This window comes from Hyaena hyaena, unplaced genomic scaffold (assembly GCF_003009895.1).
Source record: "Hyaena hyaena isolate Hyena2069 unplaced genomic scaffold, ASM300989v1 scaffold_1398, whole genome shotgun sequence".
Taxonomy (NCBI): domain Eukaryota; kingdom Metazoa; phylum Chordata; class Mammalia; order Carnivora; family Hyaenidae; genus Hyaena; species Hyaena hyaena.
Window position 1 is genome coordinate 78,177 of NW_024082032.1, and position 27,915 is coordinate 106,091.

The 27,915-nt window shown below is 38.4% G+C and overlaps 1 long non-coding RNA gene across 1 annotated transcript in view; it reads right to left on the reverse strand.

The window, feature by feature from the left end:
• Positions 1 to 2,229: 2,229 nt before the first annotated feature.
• The window catches only part of LOC120225429, a 43,715-nt gene continuing 18,029 nt past the window's right edge, over positions 2,230 to 27,915 (reverse strand). The window contains exons 2-3 of the long non-coding RNA XR_005526805.1: positions 2,618 to 2,707; positions 2,230 to 2,312 (exon numbers count right to left, since the gene is read on the reverse strand). This is a non-coding gene — a long non-coding RNA (uncharacterized LOC120225429). The remainder of the gene's footprint in view (positions 2,313 to 2,617; positions 2,708 to 27,915) is intronic.

A 27,915-nucleotide genomic window follows, 5' to 3' on the forward strand; every position in this document is an offset into this window, starting at 1 on the left:
CGTGGGATTGGAATGCAAGAACTAAAAGGGAGGTTTCGGGGTTTTGTTTTGTTTTCTTTTGCTTTGTTTTGTTTTGTTTTGTTTTGCAAAGGAGTAAGAGACTACCTAAATTAAAAAATAAGAACTGGTGTTTCCTATGAAGCAGATGTAGCTTCTGTGCACACTAAAGACCTTGAGACTTGAGGGACTCTCTGCCCCCTTCCCTGGATAGATACAGATAACACTTCAGAGAGCTGAATGAAACCACCCAGCTCTGGAGAGCCACTGGGGGAGTTAGCTAAGGGAGGAGCTGTTGGCTCCCTGGGTCAAGGGTGTTTTTTTGTTTTGTTTTGTTTTGTTTTGTTTTGTTTTGTTTTGTTTTGTTTTAGATCTATGAACAGAAAGGACCGAGAAATGAACCCCACTCGGTCTTGGGGCAGGCCTACAAGTGCACCCAGCAAGGACCCCACTCACTTTCCGCCAACCTAGAATTGAAAGCCTCCAAAACAGACCCAGAAGCAAAGCTGTAGTGTCTAACAAAGATCTCCCTTTGGGTACAAATTGAGAGAAGAGAAACTTTGCATGGCTTTATTAATTCATGCCCGATGCTGAAGATGTGGCTGCGACTCAGAAGGTCACGATTGTGACCAGCTGGAAATTTTCCTTTTATAATCCCACCGTTCCCGCAGAAAAATATGCCTGGCTAGAAGCCAGCTGTGCAGGTGTTCCTGCTGGAAGGCTAGGGGACCCCCAACCCACCTCCTGCAGCATTGCTTGTCACTGAGACTGCACCTTCTCTCCCGTTCCAGCTAGGGTGCAGACACATCTCAGTCTGCTTCTCCTTCCAGAGGCTTCTTGAGTGTTTGTAACTGTATCTAGGGATTGCAGGGTAAGCCCTCTAGGCTTTCTGCTTGCAAATTACATGCTAATATGTTGAGCCCCAGGACAGCTTGGGTTTTAATCCACTAGGAGTTCTAATGTCTTCGGGCCTTTCCCTCTGCACTGGTATCCCAGAGTGGTTCTAGCCTAGGATCTGAGGTGCCTTTCTTTTTCTATTTTTCTCATCGTTCACCAGGTCCCGAGCAGATGGCGTGGCTGTGCTGGCTGTCATCACTCCTCCTATGTTTCCATGGAAACATGGGGCATGGGGACCATCTCTGCCTTGGGCTCTCTGACAGTATCCTCTGGCAAAGAACTTCAGCACTCTGGCCCCTCCCCCTTGCTTGCTCACATCCTGGAGAGTTTGAGAAGGACTTGTGGCCCTGGGAGCCAGGGTTATTTCAGAGATTATCTAAGGACATGCTCCCCACAAGTGGTTGTGAACTGGCTGCAAAATGGAAGGGGAGGCAAAGAGTGCCAATACCCTAGTTGTGTGGCACTTGTGTTGCAATGGTGGCAATATTTGGATTGTGTCTGTCCCCTCAGCTAGATTCTCTAACGCCTGAATATTGCCCACATGTCAAAAGAGAAGCTCTTAAGTTTGTAGCTGCTCATCAGGCAAGAGATACTTAATGAGTATAAGTGTGTTACTGACATTTTACCATGGAGGTAAAATGTCCATTTTACACATGGAGGAGTCCAAGTGCATCCCATTTTTTTAATAAAACCAGGTTTTCCCCTAAGGAATGTACATACCTTCCTCAAACTTTCCAACATCCTCCTGCCTACATAATTCACTTATATAGCCACTGAGACATTAATTAGATTCAGAAGCCCATGGAAACAGCAGAGTTGGGCAGGGTCAGAGGCCAGGCAGGGCAGAGAAAAGAGCAGGGAAAATGACCCCTTGGGAGAGGGGTAAGGAAGCAGAGGGAAATTTTTCATGCCACTCAAGTACCAAACAAGACAAAGATAATTTCAAAATGTGGTCAACTACCATAACATTGTTTAGAGAATTAAAGTATTGTCCAATTAAAGAGGTCTTTAAAAAAAAAAAAAAGTTGATTTGGTGTAAGAATTCCATGCATATGTCTTTAGTGTTAGTTGCTCCTTATATATATGGCTGGTACAAAAGACTAGTTAGTGTGTGAGGCTGACATTTTAAAAAAGAAAAGAAACAAAGCAGGCATATGTACTGAAAATTAAAATGCTGGCAGCAAAGGCATAGGCTAGTTATAAAAGTAGATCAGAAAAGTATTTCTTATCACAAATCATGTATTTTGTGCCATCCTGACCTACTTGGGGAATAATCCCATTATTTGTGATAGGAGAATCCCTTGGTGCTGGTAACAAGGACCAACCATCCTGACTTAAAATTAATATACCCACTGGCTCTTTGTCGTGCTTCTGCAAGGTGTGCAGTGGCCGTCGTGCAAGGTTCAAAGACTCTTAATCTGTTGAGAAGAGGAGATGATTAATCATAATGAGAGCAAACATTTTTATATTATAACTGGGTACCGTTCTAAGTGGCAACTCCATTTATTCCTCCTAAAACCACATGAGGTGGGTTACCATTGCTTTTTACAGGGGAGTAAATTTAAGAAACAGATAAGCATCACAAACCAAAGCATAAAGGAAAGGGGATTAGATTTAAGCAGCCACAACACTACACCACCTCCCATAACTTCTGCCTTAATTGTCTATAGCGTTGGAGTATTCCCATGCCTGTAGGTGCTTAAATAAAAAATGTAATACAAACCTACTCAGGAGGTGAAAGAGAGCACTCTACCTCTCCCCATGCAATCTTCCTTCCCCTGGTTTTTGACCTCTGAGTTCTGCCGTACCACACCTGGAGTAAAACACGCATCGTCTCAGGTCACAGTGCTCTCCTTTGCCTCATGAGAGGACTGAGTTGGACACTTTTTGTCTTTGTCAGTTTTTGTCTCTGACAGGTCTAAAATGTTAGAATTCTGTTTTCAGTGGTTCCTCCTGAGTACTGTCAGACAGGAATCCCTGGAGTACATCAAGAAAGCCATAAATCCTTTTTTGTTTAAAGGTAGTTACCTCCTCCTCGGCTTAAACAAATCTTGAGGTGTTGGTCTGTTCCATATAGGAGTGGTTGCTGTTCTGCTAAGTGTTAACAGCCAGCAAGGCCAGCATGTCCAAGAAGAAGAGACTTGGTTTAGGTCTGGGGGGAAATGTGAGAAAGAACTCATAACATGGCTATAGGTGTCAGACTCTTTTCTGCACAGCACCAGAAAGTATTCAGGCATGGAGCTGATGGTCTCCATAAAGCCCCTGGAGAACACTGATGTTGCAAATGGACTAACCATGGCTCACAGCCTGAAGACAGAGAAATTTCAAAATTATGTGTTGATGGGTTAAATATTTATGTGAGCAAAGGGCAGCAGTATAATTTCCTCACAAGGTCTTCCAGGTAGTGGTATCTCCAGTAGCTCAAAGTCTATAGCAAAGGTCCTCCATCCAGAAAAAAAGAGATAGAGAGCAGAGTCTACCTCATCAGGAAACAGACAATGGCTGCTTCTCCAATATGTATCCTCCTCTTATTTACTAGCAAAACCTAAGTTTGGTTTGGGGAAGTAATAAGCCCAACTGAAAGAACTGTATTTTCCGGGCTCTACTACAGCAAGAACTGAGCATATAACACAGTTTGGGCCAAAGAGACGTAAGAGCTAGAATTTCTTAGAAAGCTTTGCTTTCCTGAAATAGGCACCATTTCTTCCTCTAGGTCACTTCCTTCTTCTTGTGCAGAATGTACCTGAAGGCCTGAGGTGAAGCAGCCATCTTGGACCTTAAGGGCAAAAACCACAAACTAGAGTTGGAAGATCTGAAGCTTAAAGGAGGCTACACCCTTGATGGTTTCTTCACACAATTATACCATTTTTGAGCTACCTGTCTCTGGACTTTTGGGGACAAAGTAAGACTCTCTGGCTGAATCTCTGTAGTAATTTTTTTCAAATCATTATAGCTGACTAATGGTGAAGACATGGTCCCCCCAGTGTGCCCAACACACTGCCCATATATTCAGGTCTTCCAGATGTCTCATATTACATGCCCCAGCAGGGATTTCACTGCAAGAGGACCAACTGTGATTTGGAGAAGTCTATGTTTGCTTTCTTAAGTATAACCTTGCCAGAATCTTCTGGGTTCACTCCAATTGTAAGAAACTATGCTCAATTGTCTGAAGACTGATTAATCTGGCTTCAGCATTTTTTAAATATTCCATATTAATAATTGTTTCTTTATTTTCATGATATTTATTAACTTGGCTAAGTTACATCCTCACAGGGATACTAGAAAATCTCATTTCTGGAAAACAGGGTAGGAATAATAACAGTCAGCCTTTCTTGTGTCCTTGCCACATACATAAAACTATGCATGCTTAAGACTCAGTCATTGTTTCTACCAATAAACTAATTACCACTGTATGAAGCTGATTTACTTCAGAAGGAGTTTAGAAAAACAACTAATTAAGTACAGTATTTTGAAATATAAACTGCATTACAGGGTTAGAACCCCATAATAAAATTGCAGAAGCTTGAAATTTGGAAGAAACCATAGAGGCTCTCTCTAGCTAACCTTCTACCCCATGCAGGAATCTCTTCCAGATTAGCCCTCGTATGTTCAGCCTACTCATGAACATTCCTGATGATAGGTATCTCACTCTCCTGAAAGGCTTCCTATTCCCTTTTAAGAGAGCTCAGCTCTGACAAGAGCAACATTCTTCCTCATATTTATGAATCCCAAATTAATTTCCCTGTAACTTTCTAGCACATTACTAACTTGCAGCAAGTACTCCATTAGAGCTCAGATTCACTGAATTCCCTCTCTTGGTGTTCCATATATTGAGACTTGTGGGCTCACTTAATTTCTTTGTAACAGGATGCTCCCTGTCCAGTTGGGAATACTGTACAGAGAAGGACAGCCAGTCTCTTAAAAGGAGCACGTGAAAAGGGGAATGAGAGAAACCCCACCTTCTTCCAACTGATCTTTGGTTTCTTGAAAGAAAGGAGCTTCAAAAAGAACTTGAGCTGGCCACAAGAAGGAAAATGCCAGTCACAAGATAGGGAGGCAGGAAACTCCTCAAAAGAAAGATACCTCCCTGCTGGGTCTCGAAGAAGAAGTTGCACTTTGGGAGGTAGAAAACGGGAGCCCAAGATCATAGGAGGAGGATGACAGTGAGGACAGGAAGGAGCCCTGATCAAAGCTATGAGTCTAAGGGTCAGGCTCACCCTTAAATAAAGACAGCAGCTCTTTCAAGGGATGGTTCCCTGTGCTTTTCCAAAGCTAACTCTTCTGTGATGCTTATTATAATTCTGTATACTTAGCACAGACAGTTACAATTTTATGAATGTAGCATTACTTTCTGTCACTCTCTAGACAACAATATGAGGTTTATTACAACATAAAGGGAGATTCATCCTCTTCTTCCTGAATGAACATCAGCCCAGATCCCCATGCTGTCATCCCTGTCATCCTCCCCTAAAGAATACAACCCCAAGTCAAGGATGAAGTCATTGGGGATACTAACCCAAGCCCAGGCCTTGGGCTCGGGCTCCATGGTCACATAAGTCCTTTCAGGTATTTGTTTACTGAATGAAATTATTGAGTACCGAGTACATGCCAATCAGTGGGTTAAGAAATAAGGAGAGAGGGGGAGAAGTTAAAAAAAGAGTTACAAAGCCCACAGTCAAGACAACATTGTATATACGCCTTCACTCACTTACTCATTCTTGAATTGAACAAATATTTACTGAGCCAGTTATGTGCTCAGAACCATGCGAGGCACTTAGGTTGCCACCCTAGGTGAAACAGACATGGTCTGACTGAGGAGGGGTACTGATTATCTTATAACGTTGATTAGTGCTATGATGAAAGAAGTGCAGGTATTCAGGGAGAACTTTCTGGAAAGAATGACTGACCTGTATTCCAAATCCTGAAATGACTTCTCCAGAATAAGGTGGGTGGGAGAGGATGAAAGAGAAGAACAGCCTCTGTATGCCATTCAGTGTTACCTGCTATGACAGAGGTGTGTCTTCAAAGCTATCAGAACAAGAGCAGGTGGGTGACACTTCTGCCTGAGACACTCCTAAAGGGTTTAATACTGAAAAGAACATTTAGGTTGGATCTAAAAGAATGAAAGCCAAAGTGGGGTAGGTGATAATGATGAAAGAGCATTTCAGGCAGAAGGAAAAGCACACAACTGAGCACAGAGATGAGAAGCATGTCATTTTCCAATGACCGAGAAGGTTCTGTGTGGTCAAAGCCTTGCCTTAGGATGGGGGATTTTAGTAATCAGTGGGTAATGTTCATTTCAGAGCAGAAGCAGAATGAAGGGAGAAGGGAAAAGGAGGCAAGGACAGGGCAAGAGATTGGGGCCAGGTGGTCAAAAAACAAAAAACAAAAAACAAAAACCTGTTTTGCCGTTGTGAAAACATCTTAAGTGAGCAGGAAACGAACATCAGAGATTCAGTAAAGCAGCAAGTGAACAGCAACTGCCAAACCCAGGGGGACAACTAAGAGCTGAAAAGAGGAAATGGTTTCTGAGAAACCAGAGAAAGTATTTCACAAAGCACTCAGCCCAGAGGTTTTTCTTTTTTGTTGTTGTAAAATCAAGCAAAACTATAAACCCCTTCCCTCAGCACAGGCTGACCACATCATTTGCAGAGCCTAGAGCAAAATGAGAATGTTGAGGCCCTTGTGCATAAATTAGTGAGAATTTCAAATAATGACAAGCACAGGACCCTTTTAAGTGTGGGGCCCTGTGTGGCTGCCTGGGTCACACGTTCACGAAGCTGGGGCTGCATAGGTACTTTTGTGCTATGGGGCACCTTTTCACTAACGGGGTAGGTGGATGCTGGCTCCTTGAGGCCTGTGAGCAGCACATCTAGAGCCCAGCACTTGCACTCATTCAGTCTGCACCATGCTAGTCCCCTGCATTTGAGTTTATTCCAAAATGAAAGGGTTCTTTTTTTTTTCCTGATAGTATTGAAAATATACACAAAGGAAGATAATTCAAGCCACGCAGATTTGTATGTGGGGAAGGAAAACATTAAACTAGAAATACTTTCAATCTTTCTCTCCCTTTTATAAAAGTCCTCAAAAAACCTTTTGTTTGCTAAGCTAGGTGAGATGATAGAGATGTAGAAGAAGGAAACAGAGGGAAGGGGGAAATTGCTTTGCAAAATAAAACAAAAAATAACAGTAATACAGGAAGAAATGAAGAACTTAGCTAGAAAAGAAAGGGAAAGGAGTAGAAATTTGGGGAAAGAAATATCTAAATGGGATTTCAGAAAGTTTTGGAATATGATATAATTGCATTCGCCAGCATCCTAATGAGCCTTAAATAAAAAACTGCATTGCTCATTGAAAGTTAGGGGAGAGACAGACAGACAGACAGAGAGAAAATGAGAGAGAGAGAGAGGGAGGTGTGTGTTGGGGGAGGTGGTTTTCACACAGCTGCATATTAGAATCATCTGGGGGAAAATTCTAATGGCCTTGCCCTCTTCCAAGACAGTGTGAAGATTAACTGGTGTGAAGTAGTTGGGAGAGTTCCTGACTCAGGGGAAGCTATCACACAACTGGTCAGGATAAGGTGTCTCTTTTGGCTCTAGTCCAAGTCATTTTCTTTGGTGACCTTGTCATTTCCATTGGTCCATTTGTCTATCCTTGGGTCAGTTCCACATTTTAACTACTGTTGCTTTATAAAAGACTGATGGTTGATAGAGCCAGTTACTCCCACCTTGTTCCTTAGGATAATCTTTGGGGCACCTGGTTGGCTCAGGTGGAAGAGCTTAAGACTCCTTATCTTGAAGTCATGAGTCTGAGTCCCACATTGGGTGTAGAAATTACTTAAACAAATAAAAACTTTAAAAAAGAGATAATCTTCTATTCCTAGCCCTTTGTTTTTCAGTAACATTTTGGAATTAGCTTGTCAGGTTACTCACAGACTCACACACACACACACACACTTACGCACAGGAAAAAAAACATGTTAGCATTTTGACAGAAATACTTTTGAATATGGAGATCAGTTTGAGGGAGAACTAATATTTCAACAATGTTTTATTTTCTATACCTGAACATGCTATGTCCCTCTGTTTATTTAGATTTCCCTTTACTTATATTAATTTTTCACATCCTTCTCCAGAGATCTTATATATAATTTGTTACTTTTTTCTCTACATGTCTGACTAATTTATTCATTCTAATAATTTCTTTGTAGTTTTATTATTTCCTATGTACAGAATAATTCAACAATATCATCATGTGAATGATGGCTGTTTTTTTCCCCTCTCTGCAATCCTGACACCTTAACTTGTCAGTGAGAACTTCACATACAGTGTTGAGTAGAAACCGTAATGATGGGCACTTTTGTCTTATACTGGTTTCAGAACTAAGGATTCTTTGTAGACCTTTCATTAGATTAAGGAATTTGCTTTATGCTCCTAATTGATTAACTTAATAGATACTTTTGTTTACTTGTTTATTGAAATCATGAATTGATGCTGCATTTTATTTTTTTAATTTTATTTTTGTAAGCCTATTTATTTTGAGAGAGAGAAAGAAAGAGAGAGCATGTGGGAGGGGCAGAGAGAGAGAGAGGGAGAAAGAATCCCAAGCAGGCTCTGCATTGTCAGCACAGACGTCAAAGCAGGGCTTGAACTCATGAACCATAATGTCATGACCTGAGCATAAAACAAGAGTTAGATACTTTATTAATTGAACCATCCAGGTGCCCTTATTGCTCATGTTTTCTGATTATGTTGTTCAAAGTTGTTTATCCTTACTTATATTTTGTCTGTTGTTCTTTCATTGCTAAGAGATATGTTAACATTTTCCACTATAATTAGGAATTTATGTATTCTTCTAATTCAGTTTGGCTTTATATACTTTAAGGTCATGTTATTCAGTACATAAAAATCTAGAATAGTTATAATATACTGGTAAGCGAACCTTGTTAAAGTATAGCATGTTCCCCTTAATCCCTAATGATGATTTTTGCTTTTAAATCTTTACCTGATATTTTTAATCTTTCTTTATGTTTTAGATGAGTCTCTTGTAAATAGCATTGTAGCTGTCTTTTTTTTCCCAGCAGCCTGACAAAATTTTATTTTGGAGTTTTTAATCCATTTACATTTAATATAATTATATTTGTATTGAAGTTTAAATCTACCATCAGTCAAGAAGCTTTCTAATTGTTCTGATTGTTCTGTTTCTTTTACTTTTTAGTATTATCTTCATTTGGATTATCAGAATACATTTTTATGTATTTCTTTTCTTCTCTATTAGTTTAAAAGTTATGTTTTTCTTTTTTTTAGAATTATTTAGTGCTTGCATTTGATAGCAAAATATGCATCTTTGATTTATTAAAGTCTAATATATGTTATTTTTCTCCTCCTCCATGAAAATACAAATATCTTAGAACACTTTAAGTCCATTTAGCCCTCTTCTAATTTTTGTAACATTGCTATCACATATTTAGTTCTGTTTTAAATACTCCAAAACATTATTATCTTATACCCTGATTTATTATTAGCATTATGCTTGTCCTTTGTTCCTTCTTGCACCTAATGATCCATTTAGGATCATTTTCTTCTGTTTAAAGAATATCCTTTAGTCTTTATTGTGTTTCTACCAGTGATAAATCCTCTCAGTTTTTTTTGTCTGAAAATATCTATTTTATCCTGATTATTATTGTTAATTATTATGAGTTTTTCAACTTCACTGAGGTTTATTTGACAAAGTTTTAAGATATTTTAAGTGTACAACATGATGAAGTGATATACATACACATTGTTAAAGAATTCCCCCACTGAGTTAATTAACATATCTATCATTTCACATATTTATTTTTTGTGTATGCATATGAGAATATTAAAATCTACTCTCAGCAAATATTAATTATAAAACAGTGTTATCAACTATATTTACCATGTTATACATCAAATCATCTGACCTTATTCATCTTATAACTGAAAGTTTATATGCTCTTACCCAACTCCTCCTAGTTCTCCTACTTCCTCATCCCATTTTCTACTACACATTTCTATGAAGGGGGGGGTGTTTATTTTCTACATATAAATGACATCAAGCACTATTTGTCTTTGTCTTATTTCACTTAGTATATGCCTTTCATGTTTATCTACCTTACTACCACAGAATTTCCTTTTTTTTAATTATTTCATTTTTTTGAGAGAGAGAGAGAGTGAGCAGGGGAGGGGCAGACTGAGGGAAAGAGGCTCTCCCTGTGCCTCTGGCTATTCACTGTCAGTGCGGGGCATGAACTCATGAACTGAGATCATAATCTGAGTTGAAATCAAGAGTTGGACACTTAACTGACTGAACCACCCAGGCACCCTGAGTTTCCCTTTTTTTTAAGTCTTTTTTTTTTTTTAATATTCCATTGTATGTATATATCACATTTTCTTGATTCATTCATCTGTTAGTAGACATGATTGCTTTCATATCTTGGCTGTTGTGAAAAATACTATAAGAATATGGGAATACAGATATCTCTTTGAGATAATCGTTTTATTTCCTTTGGATATATAGCCAGAAATCTGATTACTGGATCATATGGTAGTTCTATTTTTAATTTCTGGAGAAACCTCCATACTGTTTTCCATAATGGATAACACCAGTTATCCCCACCAAAAGCTTATAGGGTCCCTATTCTCCCGATCTTTGTGAGCATTTGTTATCTCTTGTCTTTTTGATAACAGCCATCCCATGGAGTTGTAGGAGTTCTTTCTCTTATTTGGATATTAAGCTCTTACTGGAAATGTGGCTTGCAAATATTTTCTTCCATCTGAAATATTGCCTTTCCATTTTGATGACAGGTTTCTTTGTTGAGCAAAAGCTTTTTAGTTTGATGTAGTCCCATTTGTTCATTTTTGTTTCTGTTGCTTTTGCTTTTGGTGCCAAATCCAAAAGATCAATGTCAAAAAGTTTACTCTCTCTTTTTTCTTCTAAGACTTTTACAGTTTCAGATCTTATGTTCAAGTTTTTAGAGCTGATTTTTGCATATGGTATAAGATAAGGGTCCAGTGTCATTCTTTTGAAATGGCTATCCCATTTTCCCAATACCATTTATTAAAGAGACTGTCCTTTCTCTGTTATATATTCTTGGCTCTTTTGTAAAAACTTAAATAACTATATATATGTGGGGGGGCTTATTTCTGGGCTCTCCATTCTACTCTTTTGATCTATGTGTCTATGTTTATGCCAATACCATTGTTTGGATAACTAAAACTTTGTAATATATTTGAAATCAGGAAGTGTGATGCTTCCAACTTTGTTCTTTCTCAAGATTGCTTTGGATACTTGGGGTCTTTTGTAGTTCCATAGAAATTTTAGGACTGTCTTTTCTTTCCTTTTTTAAAAAATATTTTTATTTTATTTTTGAGGCAGAGTACAAGCAGGGCAGGGGCAGGGAGACAGGAAGACACAGAATCCAAAGTAGGCTCCAGGCTCTGAGCTGTCAGCACAGAGCCTGATGCGGGGCTCAAACCCATGAACCATGAGATCATAACCTGAGCCGAAGTTGGACACTTAACCAACTGAGCCATGCAGGCACTCCAGGATGGTTTTCTTAATCTAGCTATCTGATAGACTGTTGTAAATGTGTAGAAACACAACTGATTTTGTATGTTATTTTTGTATCTTGCAACTTTACTGAATTCATTATTAGTTCTAACAGTTTTTTGGTGCAGTCTTTAGGATCTTTTAGGGTATAAAATCAGTCTTTTAGGATATAAAATCAGAAACGATTTTACATCTTCTTTTTTAATTTGTATGCCTTTCCTTTCCTTTTCTTGCCTAACTCTCTGGCTAGTGCTTCCAGAAAAGTGGTGAGAGCGGGCATCCTTGTCTTTTTCTTGATCTTAGAGGAAAAACTTTCAGCATTTCACCATTGAGTGTGATGTTAACTGTGGGCTTCTCATATATGGCCTTTATTATGTTGAAGTACATTCCCACTATTACCAGCTTGTTGAGTTTTTATCATGAAAAGATGTTGGATTTTGTCAAATGATTTTTTTTACATCTATTGAGATAATGATATGATTTTTATCCTTCATATTATAAATATGGTTATCACATTGATTTGCAACTTGCATCCTGGGAATAAATTCTCACTTGACCATGGTATGATCTGTTTAGTGTGCTCCTGCATTTGGTTTGCTAATATTTTTTTGAGAATTTTTTAATCTTTCCTCATCAGGGATATTGGTCTATAATTTTCTTGTGGTGCCCTTGTCTGGCTTTGGTATCAGCATAATTCTGGCCAAATAAAATGAGTTTAAAAGTGTTCCTTCTTCTTCTTTTTTTTTTTTTTGGAAGAATTTGAGAAAGATTGGTGTTCAATTTTCAAGATTCACTTGGTAGAATTCACCAGTGAAGACTGAGCTAGCTTTTCTTTGTTGGGAGATTTTTTATTGCCGATTCAAATATTATTACTAGTAATCCGTCTATTCAGATCTTCTATTTATTCATGATTCAATCTTATTAGGTTGTACATTTCTAGAAATTTGGCCATTTCTTCTACGTTATCTAATTTGTTGGTATATAACTGTACATAGTGGTCTCTTATAATCATTTGTATTTATATGGTATTCATTATAATGTCTCCTGTTTCCTTTAGAGTTCATTTGAGTCCTCTCTCTTTTTCTTGGTAAGTCTAGATAAAGGTTTGTCTGTTTTGTTTATCTTTTTTTTGAAAAACAGTTCTTACTTCCATCATTCTTTTCTATTCTCTTTTTAGTCTCCATCATTTATTGCCATTCTTTGTTATTTCTGCCGTTCTAACTTTGAGATCCACTTGTTTTTCTTTTACTAGTTCTTTGTGGTATAAAGTTAGGTTGTTTATTTGATATCTTTCATTTCTTCAGTGTGTGTTTCTTAATTTTTCTCAGTTGCTGGATTTCATCAGTTTTGGTATGTTGTATTTCAATTTTATTTGTCTCCAGATATCTTTTAATTTCCCTTTTTATTTCTTCTTTGACACACTGGTTGTTCTGTAGCATGTGTTACTCTCTACATGCATATGAATTTTTCAGCTTTCTTCTTGTTTTGATTGATTTCTAGTTTCATACTATTGGGGTCAGAAAAGACACTTGATATTATTTCAATCTTCATAAATGTATTTAAGACTTTTTTTGTGGCCTCACAATTGATCTATCCTGGGGAATGTTCCAAGTGTACATGAGAAAAATATATATTCTGTTGCTATTTGATGAAATGTTCTATAAATGTCTGGTAGGCACATCTGATCCAATGTGTAGTTTCAACCAGATTTTTCCTTATTGATTTTCTGTCCTGATAATTTATCCATTGTTGAAAGAGCAGTATTGAAGTCCTCTACTATTATTGTGTTGTTATTCCTCCTTTCAAATCTATTAATATTTGCTTTATATATTTAGATGTTTCTATGTTGGGTACATAAATATTTACTGTTAAATCATCCTGATGAGTTGACCCCTCTATCATTATATAATGATCTTTGTCTCTTGTCACTTTTTGGCTTAAAGTCTATTGTAACTGACATAAGTATAGATATCCCTGTTTTCTTTTGATTTCCGTTAACATGGAATACCTTTTCTCATCCCTTTACTTTCAGTTCATTTAGTTCTTAAAGCTAAAATAAGCCTCTAATAGACAACATGTAGCTGTGTCTTGTTTTATAAACCCATTCAGCCACTGTACATCTTTTGAATGAAGAATTTAGTTCATTTACATTTGAAGTAATTGTTGATAAATTTGGATTTAGTCTTGCCTTTAATTAGTTATTTTCTGTTTGTTTTGTAATGTCTTTGTTCCTTTATTTCTTTCTTGGTCTTCATCTTTGTGATTCAATGATTTTCTGTAATGGTATGCTTTGATTCCTTTCTCTCTATGTTTTGTGTATATACTATAGGCTTTTGCTTTGAGGTTACCATGATGCTCACTATATATTTTCTTTGCTACTGAATTTTATACTTTCTTAAGTTTTCCTATTACTATTTAGTGCCCTTCCATTTCAGCTTCAAGAACTCCATTGAACATTTCTTGTAGTACCAATCTAGTGGTTATGTACTCTTTCAGCTTCTGTTTGCCTGGAAAACTCTTTATCTCGCCTTTATTTCTGAAGAACAACTTTGCTGGGTAACGTATTCTTGGTTGACAGTGTTTTAGTTTCAGCATTTGAATATATCCTCCTACTGGGAGTCCCCTTTGCAGGGACCCACGGTGGGTTGAGAGGAAAAGAAAGAGTGCCTGAAACTCCTCAAGAAACTGTCCCTGTCCCCGGAGAAGAGAAAACCCTTGGCTTGAGACACAGAGATGATCTGGTTTCCAGCTGTCCAGTCAACCTTGAGTGGGACACACTGGTCCCAGGCAACACCAGGAGAAACCACTCTTCTGCTCACCAGCTCGACCTGGAGTGGAAGCGGCGCACCTGAAGCCACTCGGCTGCTGTTAAGTTTAGGCTCAAATCCCAGTGGGGAGGTGAGAGGCTTAAAACTGCTCAGAGGGACTTGGCCTGCAGGTTTATATTGCTGGCAGTATCAATGGGGTGCACAGACTAAGATCTGGAAACAAGACATGGCTTGGGACATAGAGCATGGCCCACTTCAGCTATGCCTGCAGCACAGGGAGATTGGACCCAAAAGAGTGAGTTGCAACGCTTTGTTTGAGAGAGGACTGGGGTGCTGCCATTTTTCTCCCCACAACCACCAAGGTGGGACCTCAGGAAGCACCCTGTGGGATGCAATGGAGGCTAAGACACGCCTACACCAAACCATACCCATCCCCGCTAGAGAGATGCCTTTTTTTTTTTACCGGAGCTGGAGGCAAGATAACATGGATGCACTACCATGATTAATTCTAGATCAATTCTTTCTACTCAAATATATTTACCCTTGTCTCATTCGTATCCCTCCCCTCTGCTAGATTGGTCACTCTGGTCACTGGTTTGCTTAAACAGTCACAATCAATCCATTCTCTATGTGTGTATTCTACACCTCCACTGTTACCTTTCTGTCTCTCTCTCTCTCTCTCTGGAGTAATCAGACTACATAGTTTTCCTGAATAACATTATTTTCATTTCTTTCTCATTGCCTCTTAAATATTCTCCTCTTTCTCTTAATTAAGACTCCTAGTCTCTCTGCCTCGTCATTTCTCTTCCAATTTTGCTTCCTCCCTGCCCTGTCATTTCTCTCTTTATATATGCTCTTCCATCAGCACTGCATACACCCGGCTCTTTATTTGTAGTTGGGAATTCTGGTTTTATGCTTTTAGATGTCCTTTGACTTTTGGGGTTTCTTTTCTTTTCTTTTTTCTTTTTCTTTTTATTATTTGTTTTTCCTCCTTTTTTTTCCTCTTCTCTTTTTTCTTTTTCCTTTTTCCCTTTCGGTTTGTGTGTTTGTTGGATTTGTCTGTGCGTTAGAATGCTTTTGTTCCCTGTGTATTTGTCTGTCTATTTTCTTCTCCAGGGCTACCTCAAGAAACAAGACAAAGTACACATGGTGGAGAGTCCCAAATACCACTACAAGTACGGAAATAAAATAACCAAAGTCTCAACAAGAGAGACCAAAGGCACCATTCAAAGAACACTTCCTGAATGGACAGGCCCTGGTCAAACAAAGAGCTTTCTTTAATACAGGAGTACTCTTAGGTACAGAGTGCATTACAAGCTTTTAAAACTAACAAGAGAAAGAAAGCTAACCAAAATGATAAAATGGAAGAACTCTCCTCTAAAGTAATTTCAGGAAGAAATGACAGCTAAAGAACTGCTCAAAACAGATATAAACAACATAACTGAACAAGAATTTAGAACAATAGTCATAAAATTAATCTCCGGGCTTGAAAAAGGCATGGAAGACATCAGAGAAACTATTGCTACAAAGACTATGGAGCTTAAAAATAGTTGTGATGAATTTAAAAAGGCTATAAATGAAATGCATAATAAAATGGAGGCATCTAATGCATGGATTCAAGAGGCAGAAAGGAGAATAGGTGAATTAGAAGACACAATTAAAGAAAAAGAGGAGGCTGAGAAAAAGAGAGATAAACTGATCCAGGAACATGAAAGGAGAGTTCGAGAGCTGAGCAATACAACCAAATGGAACAAAATCCATATCAAAGGAATTCCAGAAGAGGAAGAGAGAGGGAAAGGTGCTGAAGGAGTCCTTGTACAAATTATAGCAGAGAACTTCTCCAATCTGGGGAAGGAAACAGACATTGAAATCCAAGAGGCACAGAGAACTCCCCTCAGTCGTAACTTGAATCAATTTTCTGCACGACATATCATAGTGAAACTAGCAAAATACAAGGACAAAGAAAGAATTCTGAAAGCAGCTAGGGATAAAAGGGCCCTAACATACAAAGGGAAACCTATCAGAGTGGTGACAGACCTATCTACTGAAACGTGGCAGGCCAGAAAGGAATGGCAGGAGATCTTCAATGTGATGAACAGAAAAAAAATGAAGCCAAGAATCCTCTATCCAGAAAACATGTCATTCAGAATAGAAGGAGAGATAAAAGTCTTTCCAAATAAACAAAAATTGAAAGAAAAGAGTCAACACTAACCAGCCTTACAAGAAATCCTAAGGGGGACTCTAGAGGGAAATGCTGCAAGGAACACAAGAGATAACACCAAAAGCATGAATTCTACAAAGAACACAATGACTCTAAACCCATATTTTTCAATAATAACACTAACACTGAATGTAAATGGACTAAATGCTCCAAACAAAAGACATAGGGTAGCAGAATGGATAAAAAAAAAAACAGAATCCATCTATTTGCTGTCTACAAGAAACTCATTTTAGACCTGAGGACACCTTCAGATTGAAAGAAAGGGATGGAGAAATATCTATCATGCTACGGGAAGTCAAAAGAAAGCTGGAGTAGCTATACTTATATCAGACAAACTGGACTTTAAAGTAAAGGCAGTAACAAGGGATGAAGAAGGGCATTATATAATAATTAGAGGATCTATGATTAGGAAGAGCTAACAATTATAAATGTCTATGCACCGAATATGTAAGCACCCAAATATATAAAACAATTAATCACAAACAGAAACAATCTTATGGATAAGAATGTGCTAATAGTAGGGGACTTTAATACTCCACTTACAAAAATGGATAGATCAACTAGACAGAAAATCACTAAAGAAACAATGGACTTGAATGACACTTTGGACCAGATGGATTTGACAGATATATTTAGAACTCTACATCCTGAGGCCATGGAATTACTTTCTTCTCAAGTGCACATGGCACATTCTCCAAGATAGATCACATACTAGGACATAAAGCAGCCCTCAATAAATATGAAAGAATTGAGATCCTACCATGCACACTTTCAGGTCACAATGCTATGAAACTTGAAATCAGTCACAGGAAGAAGTCTGGAAAACCTCCAAAAATATGGAGGTTAAAGAACACCCTACTAAAGAAAGAATGGGCCAATCAGGCAATTAGAGAACTAATTTAAAAATTATGGAAACAGGGGCGCCTGGGTGGCTTAGTCGGTTAAGCGTCCGACTTTCGCTTGGGTCATGATCTCGTGGTTCGTGGGTTCGAGCCCCGCGTCGGGCTCTGTGCTGGCTGCCAGCTCAGAGCCTGGAGCCTGTTTCAGTCTGTGACTCCCTCTCTCTCTGACCCTCCCCTGCTCACGCTGTCTGTCTCTCTGTCTCCTAGAAATAAATAAAACATTTAAAAAAAAAATTATGGAAACAAATGAAAATGAAAATACAACAATTTAAAATCTATGGGATGCAGCAAAGGCAGTCCTAAGAGGAAAGTACATTGCACTCCAGGCCTATTTCAAGAAATTAGAAAAAGCGCAAGTGCAAAATCTAATAGTGCACCTAAAGGAACTAGCAGAAGAGCAATGACAGCACTCCAAATCCAGTAGGAGAAGAGAAATAATAAAAATCAGGGCAGAAAAAAACAATATAGAATCCAAAAATCCAGTTGAACAGATCAATAAAACCAATAATTTGTTTTTTGAAAAAGTAAACAAAATTGACATACCTCTAGCCAGGCTTCTCAAAAATAAAGGAGAGAGCACTCAAATAGACAAAATCATAAATGAAAATGGACTTATAGCAACCAACCCCTCAGAAATATTAGCAATTACTAGGAAATACTATGAAAAATTATATGCCAACAAATTGGACAACTTAGAAGAAATGGACAAATTCCTAAACACGCACTCACTACCAAAATTCACATGGGAAGAGAGAAAATCGGAACAGACCCCTAACTAGTGAAGAAATTGAATCAATTATCAAAAATCTTCCAACAAATAAGAGCCCTGGGCCACATGGCTTCCCTGGGGAATTCTACCAGACATTTAAAACAGAATTAATACCCACTCTTCTCAAGCTATTCCAAAAAATAAAAATCGAAGGAAAACTTCTGGACTCATTCCACAAAGCCAGCATCACTTTGATTCCCAAGCCAGAGACCCAGCAAAAAAATAGAACTACAGGCCAATATCCTTGATGAATACAGATGCAAAAATCCTCAACAAGATACTTGCAAATCGAATTCACAGCACATACAAAGAATTATCTACCATGATCAAGTGGGTTTCATTACTGGGTTAGAGGGCTGGTTCAGTACTCGCAAATCAATCGATGTGATACATCACATCAGCAAAAGAAAAGATAAAAACCATATGATCCTGTCGATAGATGCAGAAAAAGTATTTGACAAAATACAACATCCCTTCTTAATAAAGACCCTCGAGAAAGTTGGGCTAGAAGGAACTTACTTACACATCATAAAAGCCATCTATGAGAAGCCCTCAGCTAACATCATCCTCAATGGGGAAAAACTGAGAGCTTTCCCCCTGAGATCAGGAGCACGAAAGGGATGTCCACTCTCACCACTGTTGTTTAACATAGTGCTGGAAGTCCTAGCATCAGCCATCAGACAACAAAAGGAAATCAAAGGCATCAGAATTTGCAAAGAAGTCGTTCAAACTTTCAATTTTCACAGACAACAAGATACTGTACATAGATTACCAGACAGACTCCACCAGAAGCCTACTAGAACTGATCAATGAATTCAGCAAAATTTCGGGTACAAAATCAACATACAGAAATCAGTTGCATTTTATACACCAATAATGAAGCAACAGAAAGAGATATCAAGGAACTGATCCCATTCACAATTGCACAAAAAACCATAAAATACCTAGGAACAAGCCTAACCAAAGATATAAGAGATCTGTATGATGAAAACTATAGAAAACTTATGAAGGAAATTGAAGACACAAAGAAATGGAAAAACACTCCATGATCATGGATCGGAAGAATAACTACCCAAAGCAATCTACACATTCAATGCAATCCCAATCAAAACTGCACCAGCATTCTTCTCAAAACTAGAACAAACTATTGTAATATTTGTATGGAACCACAAAAGATCCCGAATAGCCAAAGTCATATTGAAGAAGAAAACCAAAACGGGAGGCATCACCATCCCAGACTTTAACCTCTACTACAAAGCTGTCATCATCAAGACAGTACAGTATTGGCACAAAAACAGACACAGAGACCAATGCAATCGAATAGAGAACTCAGAATTGGACCCAAAATGTATGGTCAACTAATCTTTGACAAAGCGAGAAAGAGTATCCAATGGAAAAAAGACAGCCTCTTTAACAGATGGTGTTGGGAGAACTGGACAGCAACATGCAGAAGAATGAAACTAGATCATTTTCTCACACCATACACAAAAAAAAACTCAAAATGGATGAAGGACCTGAATGTGAGACGGGAAACCATCAAAACCCTAGAGGAGAAAGGAGGAAACAACCTCCTTGACCTCAACCGCAGCAATTTCTTACTTGACGCACCCCCAAAGGCAAGGAATGAAGAGCAAAAATAAACTATTGGGACCTCATCAAGATTAAAAGCTTCTGTGTGGCAAAGGAAACAATCCATAAAACTAATAGGCAACTGACAGAATGGGAAAAGATCGTTGCAAATGACATATCAGATAAAGGGCTAGTACCCAAAATCTATAAGGAACTCACCAAACTCCACACCCAAAAAACAAATAATCCATTGAAGAAATGGACAGAAGACATGAACAGACACTTCTCCAAAGAGGACATCCAGATGGCCAACAGGCATGGTGAAACGATGATGATGAGTTCACTCATCATCAGGGAAATGCAGATCAAAACCACACTGAGATACCACCTCACGCCGGTCACAGTGGCTAAAATGAACAAAATAGGAGACTATAGATGCTGGCAAGGATGTGGAGAAATGGGCACCCTCCTACACTGTTGGTGGAATGTAAACTGGTTCAGTCCCTCTGGAAAACAGTGCAGAGGTTCCTCAAAATATTAACAGAACTCCCCTATGGCCCAGCAATAGCACTGCTAGGAATTTACCCAAGGGATACAGGAGTGCTGATGCATAGGGGCACATGTACCCCAGTGTTCATAGCAGCACTCTCCACAATAGCCAAAACATGGAAAGAGCCTAAATGTCCATCAACTGTCAAATTAATCAAGAAGATGTGGTTTATCCATACAATGGAATACTACATGGCAATGAGAAAGAATGAAATCTGGCCATTTGTAGCAACATGGATGGAACTTGGAGAATGTTATGCTGAGCGAAATAAGTCAGGCAGAGAAGGACGATACCATATGTTTACATGTATCAGTGCATTAGGAGGAACTTAATGGAGGATCATGGGGGAGAAGAAGGGGAAAAATTCTTGGGGAGAGGGAGAGAGGCAAACCATGAGAGACTCTTGAATGCCAAGAACAAACTGAGAGTTGATGGGGGTGGGGGGAAAGGGGAATGGCAGTGATGGGCATGGAGGAGGGCACTTGTTGGGATGAGCACTTGGTGTTATATGGAAACCAACTTGACAATAAACCACTTAAAAAAAATTTTTTTAAAGAAAGAAAGAAATACACACAGAAAAGGAGACATGTGACCACCGAGGCAGAGATTGGTGTGATGTGGCCCTGAGCCAAGGAATGCCAGGAACCACCAGAAGCTAGAAGAGGCAAATTATCTCCAAGAACTTTTGGAGGGAACACGACCCTACCAACATGTTAATTTAGTCTCAGTGAAACTGATTTTGAATTTCTGGTCTCCAGAACTGTGAGAGTATAAATTTCTGTTGTTTTAAAATTAAATAAATAGGGGCGCCTGGGTGGCTTAGTCGGTTAAGCGTCCGACTTTCGCTTAGGTCATGATCTCGCGGTTTGTGGGTTCAAGCCCCGCGTCGGGCTCTGTGCTGACTGCCAGCTCAGAGCCTGGAGCCTATTTCAGAGTCTGTGTCTCCCTCTCTCTCTGACCCTCCCCTGCTCACGCTGTCTCTCTCTCCCTAGCTCTCCTAAAAATAAATAAAAATATTTAAAAAAAAAATTAAATTAAATTAAATAAATAAATAGAAAATAATCTATTTAAACTAAAAAAAAAAAAAAAAAGAATATATCTTCCTACTTCCACGTGGCCTCCAAGATTTCTGAAAAATCTGCTTTTAGTTTTACGGGGGGTTCCCTTGTATGTAACAAGTTGCTTTTTTTCTTGCCATTTTTAAGATGTTCTCCTTGACTTTAACTTTTGTCACTTTATATATAATGGGTAAGTGAACAAAGATTTTTTTTTTATTCATCTCCTTTTGTAACTGCTAGGATTCCTTGATCTGGACCTCTGTTTCTTTCTCCAGGCTGGGGAAGTTTTCATGCATTATTTCTTTGATGAATCTTTCTGATTCAGTCTCTTTCTGTCCTCCTTCTGGGACCCCTAGAATGTGCATATGTTTTTTTTATGGTCTCCCATGCATCCTTTAAGCTATCTTCAATGCTTTTCATTCTTTTTTCTTTTTTGTCTTCTGATTGTATTCTACTGTCTGTTTTCATGCTCTCTTATTTTTTCTTCTACACAATCTGGTTTGTTGTTGAACTCCTTTATTGATTTTTTTTTTTTAGCTGTTATTGTATTCTTCAGCAATGTGACTTCTGTTTGGTAATTGTTTATATTTTCTATTTCTTTGTTGAAATTCTCACTTTGTTCACAAATTGTTTTCCTAACCTCAGATAGCATCTTTGACTATTATTTTCAACTATCTCTTGGGTAAATCACTTATCTCCACTTCATTGAATCTGCTTCTGGGGATTTATCTTGATCTTTTGTTTGAAGAACTTTCCTCTGTCAATTTTTCTTGTCCCTTTATGTTAGTTTTGGTGATTAGATAAAACAGCCACCTCCCCAGCCTTAACAGAGTAGTCTTTTTAGAAGATCAAACTTGTCAATCAGAGCTCCCGGTTGCCTCTCAAACCTTTGTGATCATCCAAGCTGCTTTCTTTATTCTAAGTGGCTTTCTGTATTTGAGGTTGTCCCAAGACTTGTCAGTGTCATTGAAAGAAGAATTGCATTCAGCATCTAGATGCAGTATAATTGGAAGCCAGGCTCTCAAACAGCATCTGGAAAATCGGGAAATGGTGCTTCTGCCTGCTTTTTTGCAGGGGGGCCAGGTGTATAGCTTCGGTGGGGTGTCTTTGGGGTTTGTGGATGGAAGCCCAGTTGGCTCTCAAAGCTGAGTAATGTGGGGATTCATCCCTCAGGTAGCAGTGCAAAACTGGATGCAAATGTGAGTGCAAACCCCTTCCAGGGAGATACTAGCAACTTGGAGCATGCTAGAGAGACAGAGGGAAAGGGACGTGACTGTTGGCTTCTCTAGTTTCAAGAACAGATCACAGCCAGCCTCAAGATGTATGCTGAATTAGAAATCTAATCCTGAGGCAACAGGTTTCAAAGTTTGCAGTTAGACTCCTTCAAGGGGACTGGAAGATGGGTGATTTTTTTTCCTGCTCCTTCTGTACTAATTCCTAGGGAGATAGCACAGTAAGTGCTTGCATGCCCATTAATAACAATTTCTTTGTTTGCTGTTGTCTTGTGGGTATCCTGAGCACAAAGCCCATAGGTTTTCAGAGCTAGGTGCTTTGTGGGCCCATCCTTCAGATGGGAGTCTTAAAAGTTGGGGTGCTAAATGTGGGGTTCAAACCTTTACTCCTCAGGAAGAATCTGGGGAGTTTGGAGTTCCCTCCCAACTGTATGGTGTTGTGTTGGGGGGGGAGGTATGGCGAGAGTGTGTTTCAGCATTTCCTACCATTCCAAGGCAAGTATTTTCTCATTTGTCCAATGTATAGGAGTCTCTCAGATAGTTTCTGTATTTCTTTGAGAGGTAATTGCTGTGTATAACTGTACATTTGGTGGTGCCATGGGAGGAGGGAAGCAGCCTTCAATGTATCCAGTGTGATCAACCTCTCAATTTTACTTTTATTATTGAAGGATATTTTTGCTAAGTTTAAAATTCTAGGTTGACAGGGATTTTTCCAAGCAATTTAAAGATATTATATCACTGTCTTCTAGCTTCTGTCATATCTATTAAAAAGTCAGTTGTCAGTTATATGTTGCTCCTGTGTATGTAAGGTCTTTTTCCTCTGGCTGCTTTTAAGATTTCCTTTTTGTTTTTCAGCTTTCAGAGGTTTTACTAGGATGTGCATAGATGTAGTTTCTTTTTTCTTTATTCTACTTGAGGTCCATAGGACTTCTTATCTGAGTTTGATATCTTTCAGTAAAAACTTCTTGTCTGAGTTTGATAAGTTCTTAGCCATTATCTCCTTAGTTACTGAGTTTGACTCATTCTGTTTCCTCTCCTGAGACTCCAATTTTTACACTTTAGAATTTTTGTCTTTTGCTCCATCTTTTGCAGGTTTAATTCTCTTGCCTTTGTAAGGCTTCTTTCAGAATATGTTTTTTCTATTATATCTTCCATTAGCTAATTCTTTCTTGAACTATATGTAAACTGCTATGAAAACCATTCACTGAGTTCTTAATTTGGAGTATCACGTTTTTTATTATAGAATTCCCATTTGATTCTATTTTATAGTTTCTTTCCTGCTGCTAAAATTCTCAATCTTATCCTTTTTTTAAAAAAATTTAGACTTTGTAAACTTAGTTATCTTAAAACATGTGTCTCATGGCTCCTTTATTTGGAGCTTTTATAGGTATATTTCCATGGTCTATTTTTTCTGCTGAAAACCATTCATATTGTCTTACATTTTTACATCCAGTTATTCTTTTAAATTACATGGTGGACACTGCAGTTTCAGAATTATTTTCAGAAAAAATTTGAGGATTACAATAATGTTATCTTTCTCCAAAGAAGTATACCATTTTTGCCAGGTTCGTAGGAGCACTGGCAGTTAAGGGTTATCTTTCTATATTTTCACAAGTTAAGGGGAATTTATACTGAAGACCCTTTAGGGACATGTCTGCTTTCAAGTCTCCATTTCTTTTAGGGTACACTCTTCATGATTCCAATCCAAATGATGGGAATTCACTTTTGCTGTTTTTCCTTTGTGGACCCTGACTTCATTGTTATCACTTGAGCCCCAGAAGGCTGTCAACAGCTTGTGTTATCCTCTCAACCATTGCCTCCAAAATCGAATTTGGCCTCCAGGAAAAAGTGGCCCTAAACACCAAACTCCCAGACTCACTTTCTTTAACCTATTTCTTCTTCTGGAGCTTAGCTCTGCAACTCTTCACTCAATTTATATATCTCATAAGTCTTTATATCCTAATTATTTTGAAACTTTTTAAACAAATTGAATAGATTTATCTGTGTGCTATGTAAAACAAAGTTTTATTTGGATTTGGGTCTTTTGCTTGGACAATGACCTTCACAGGATGGATGTAAGCTATCCAGTGTATTGGTTAAGAGCATAGGATTTGAGGCCAGCGAATCTGGGTCAAATCCTTGTTTTGCTTCTATTAGCAATGTGGGTTTTGGCAGCTTACTTAAACTTTCTGATTTTCACTTCTCTCACTGGTAAAATGTGAATGATGATTATAGATTCTTTGTTGACAAATAAATAGAATAATATTGCAAAAATATAATCAGAGTTGGCACCTAGTGTAAGCACCCTCAAATGGCAACCATTGTTATTGAATATGAACTATTTAAATATTTACTAATATCTGTCAAAGACAACTATTTTAGCTTTAAAATGATTATAATTATGAGACTTTTTTTGTGTGTTGTATTTCAGAAAAGAACTCTTAGGTCATGGCTTTGGGGTCCTGGTAATACTTGCTTTGTAATTTTTCCATACCCAAATCTTAGCAGTGTTTATGCTGTAGAATTCAAGGACCCAGTGGAATACTTCCTTGCATTCTGGGGTCAATTAAAAACTCCAATTAAGGAAAATTCTGGCTTTGCCCACATATAGTTCTAAAGTTTGCTTCCATGCATGGATATGGAAGACTTCATTTGTCTGAATTTCTACAATTGCCCTAACTGTTTTTAATGTTTAGACTAGCTCCTTCTTTGCCCACAGATAAGACCAAAGGACTACCAAAAAGTCTGTATGATTACCTTCAGGGGCCATATTGTTATAGCCCTACTTTAACCCTCTTGGCCCTGTTTTTATACATCTAGAGATTATCTACCCTTCAGGAGACTATTCCTGCCAATTCTGCCTGTTGGGCACTTGAAAGCAGGTTCATTTAAACATCAATAACTAGGAGTCTTCATTGACCTCAAGCTGCTTAAGTCCTAACCTATTCTTGACCCTAGAGTCAAAACCTTGTGAAAAGTCAATAAAAGTAGCAAACAATGCTATATTATTGTTGGCAGACATTACACAACAATGAGAGGATTTAACAATAGTTAATTATGGCTTAATAGTTCCTAACAAGTATTGAGTGTTTACAATGTAGCAGGCAATATGCACACATGCTCTGGTTTGATTCACATAACAGTCAAATGAGGTAGACACTGTCATTACCCTGTTTTAAAGGGGAGGAACAGTGGTTTACAGGGGCAAATTATTTAACCTGAGGCCACAAACCAGCAACAGGGTTTATGTCAGCCATTCCTAGAATCTGTATGCTCCCAATGTAGAGTATTAAGTTGACAAACTCAGACTCTGTTTATTACGGAGGAAGCTGTTGTGACATTTTGAAGGAACAGCTACCGTATTAATGGGTCTGTAGTTATTCTACAGAATTGCTCTGTTAGAATGTGTCAGAATATGTGTTAAAGACTATCCTGGTAAAAATAAAGACTGAGGACCTAATAAAAACAATCAGGGTAGCAAGCATCAAAACCAACCCGTTAGAACAGGGAGAAAAGAGACTGGCAGTAGAGGGGTATCACCTGGTCATGCAAGTGACGATGTTTAATAAATAATCCCTAAGAAGAGGCATTATCAGGTCTTGAGAAGCTCCTTAGAGAAGCTTTTAATTGACGAAATGAAAGATAACACTCCTCCAAGAATAAGACTGTGAAAAGTTAACCTTCTCAGCCCAAAAAGAATATGTGTTGCCACAAGATCTCTGACGGGACACATTTGGTGGGAATCATGTGCCAGAATTGACCCTCATTAAGGATTCTTTAAAAAAAATTTTCTTTAATGTTTATTTATTTTTGAGAGAGAGAGACAGAGTGCAAGCAGGGGAGGAGCAGAAAGAGAGACAGAGACACAAAATCAGAGGCAGGCTTCAGGCTCTGAGCTGTCAGCACAGAGCCTGATGCAGGGATTGAACCCATGAGCTGTGAGATCATGACCTGGGCCAAAGTTGGATGTTTAACTGACTGAGCCCCCTAGGTACCCCCTAATTAAAGACTCTAAAAGCCCCCACTAAAGGCCTTCTGCAGAAGTCATTATACTTGAGGCTTTTTTACGGAGGAAAAACGAAATTATAAAAAGAATAAAATGTATTAAGTTACTTAAGGGTCCTGCTGCCTTGCCTACTAAGACAAGGTTTTGGTTTTGGTCTTGGTTCTGATTTTTTCCTGTGAATACTTAACCAACTAGAAGCCTGAGGTCTGAGGGTTAGGCCCACATTTACGCATATAGTTATTGTTATCCTCAGGAGGAGTGGAAATAAATTCCTCCTTTAACTTCTGGAAACGAAATGTAGCTTCAGAAGATATTGTGAGACTGAACAGTCCTTGACTTTATTCCAGCCTTTTAATCTAATTTACCAGTCTGTGTAGAATTGGATTCAAGAACTGCTAATATCAAGGTTTAGGTGTGAAGGTAAAATGGTATAAAATATCTATTCCAAAGATGATGGTGATGAAGGAGGAGGGGTCATGTCATCTACAGTAGTGGCTTCCCACAGGTATATAAATGAAGGTATATAAATGAAGTACTGCTCTGTGTAATACCAGTCAGCAATCCGGGATAATGCCTGGCACACTAAACGCTCAGAGTGCTTGTTGGGCAAATACATTTATTTAGAAAGTGCCTGAGCTGGTCAAGGCTTTGAGAGGGATCTTAAAGAATGAGTTTGGCCAGTGACAAGAGATTAGTTCAAATCAGAAAGTCAAGCAAAGTGATGCGGATGACTCTGAAGTTCTCACTCAGGCAGACGGATAGGCAGTGATGCCACAAGCTAAACAAGGTGACGGACAGAGGAGGAGACGTCAAAGTAATAACAAACACATGATATTTTGTCACAAATTGGGGAAATTCATGTTCAAGAGACTGGTGCATTTTGCTGAGTGTTAGAGTCTCAGATAACCTTCTCCATATTTACACAACTGGAATCCTCCTGTAACCTTTTTTTATCGGTCATTCTCTATCATTAGAGCTTGAGTCTGTATAGTTGTGGTTGTTTCAAATTTTTTATTTTTAAGTAATCCCTACACCCAATGTAGGGCCCAAACCCACAACCTTGAGATTAAAAATTGCACACTCCACTTACTGAGCCAGCCATGCGCCCTAATCTGTAGAGTTTTGATTTCGCTGTTTACCACAATGGGGTATTGTTTACTAAAGGCAGAGATGTGCATGAGATGCTCAGAGAACTCTCCAAAAGCAGAAACTTTATTATAATGGTTTTATTGTCACCTGCATGTATTAGAATAGGCTGTTTTCTTTTACATTATTCACTAAAGCTTAATGTTTTTCTGTGCCGATATTTTACAGATGAGGAAATTGTATTAAAATACAGCATTATTCAAGAACGCAGGGGTGGGGGTGGTTGCG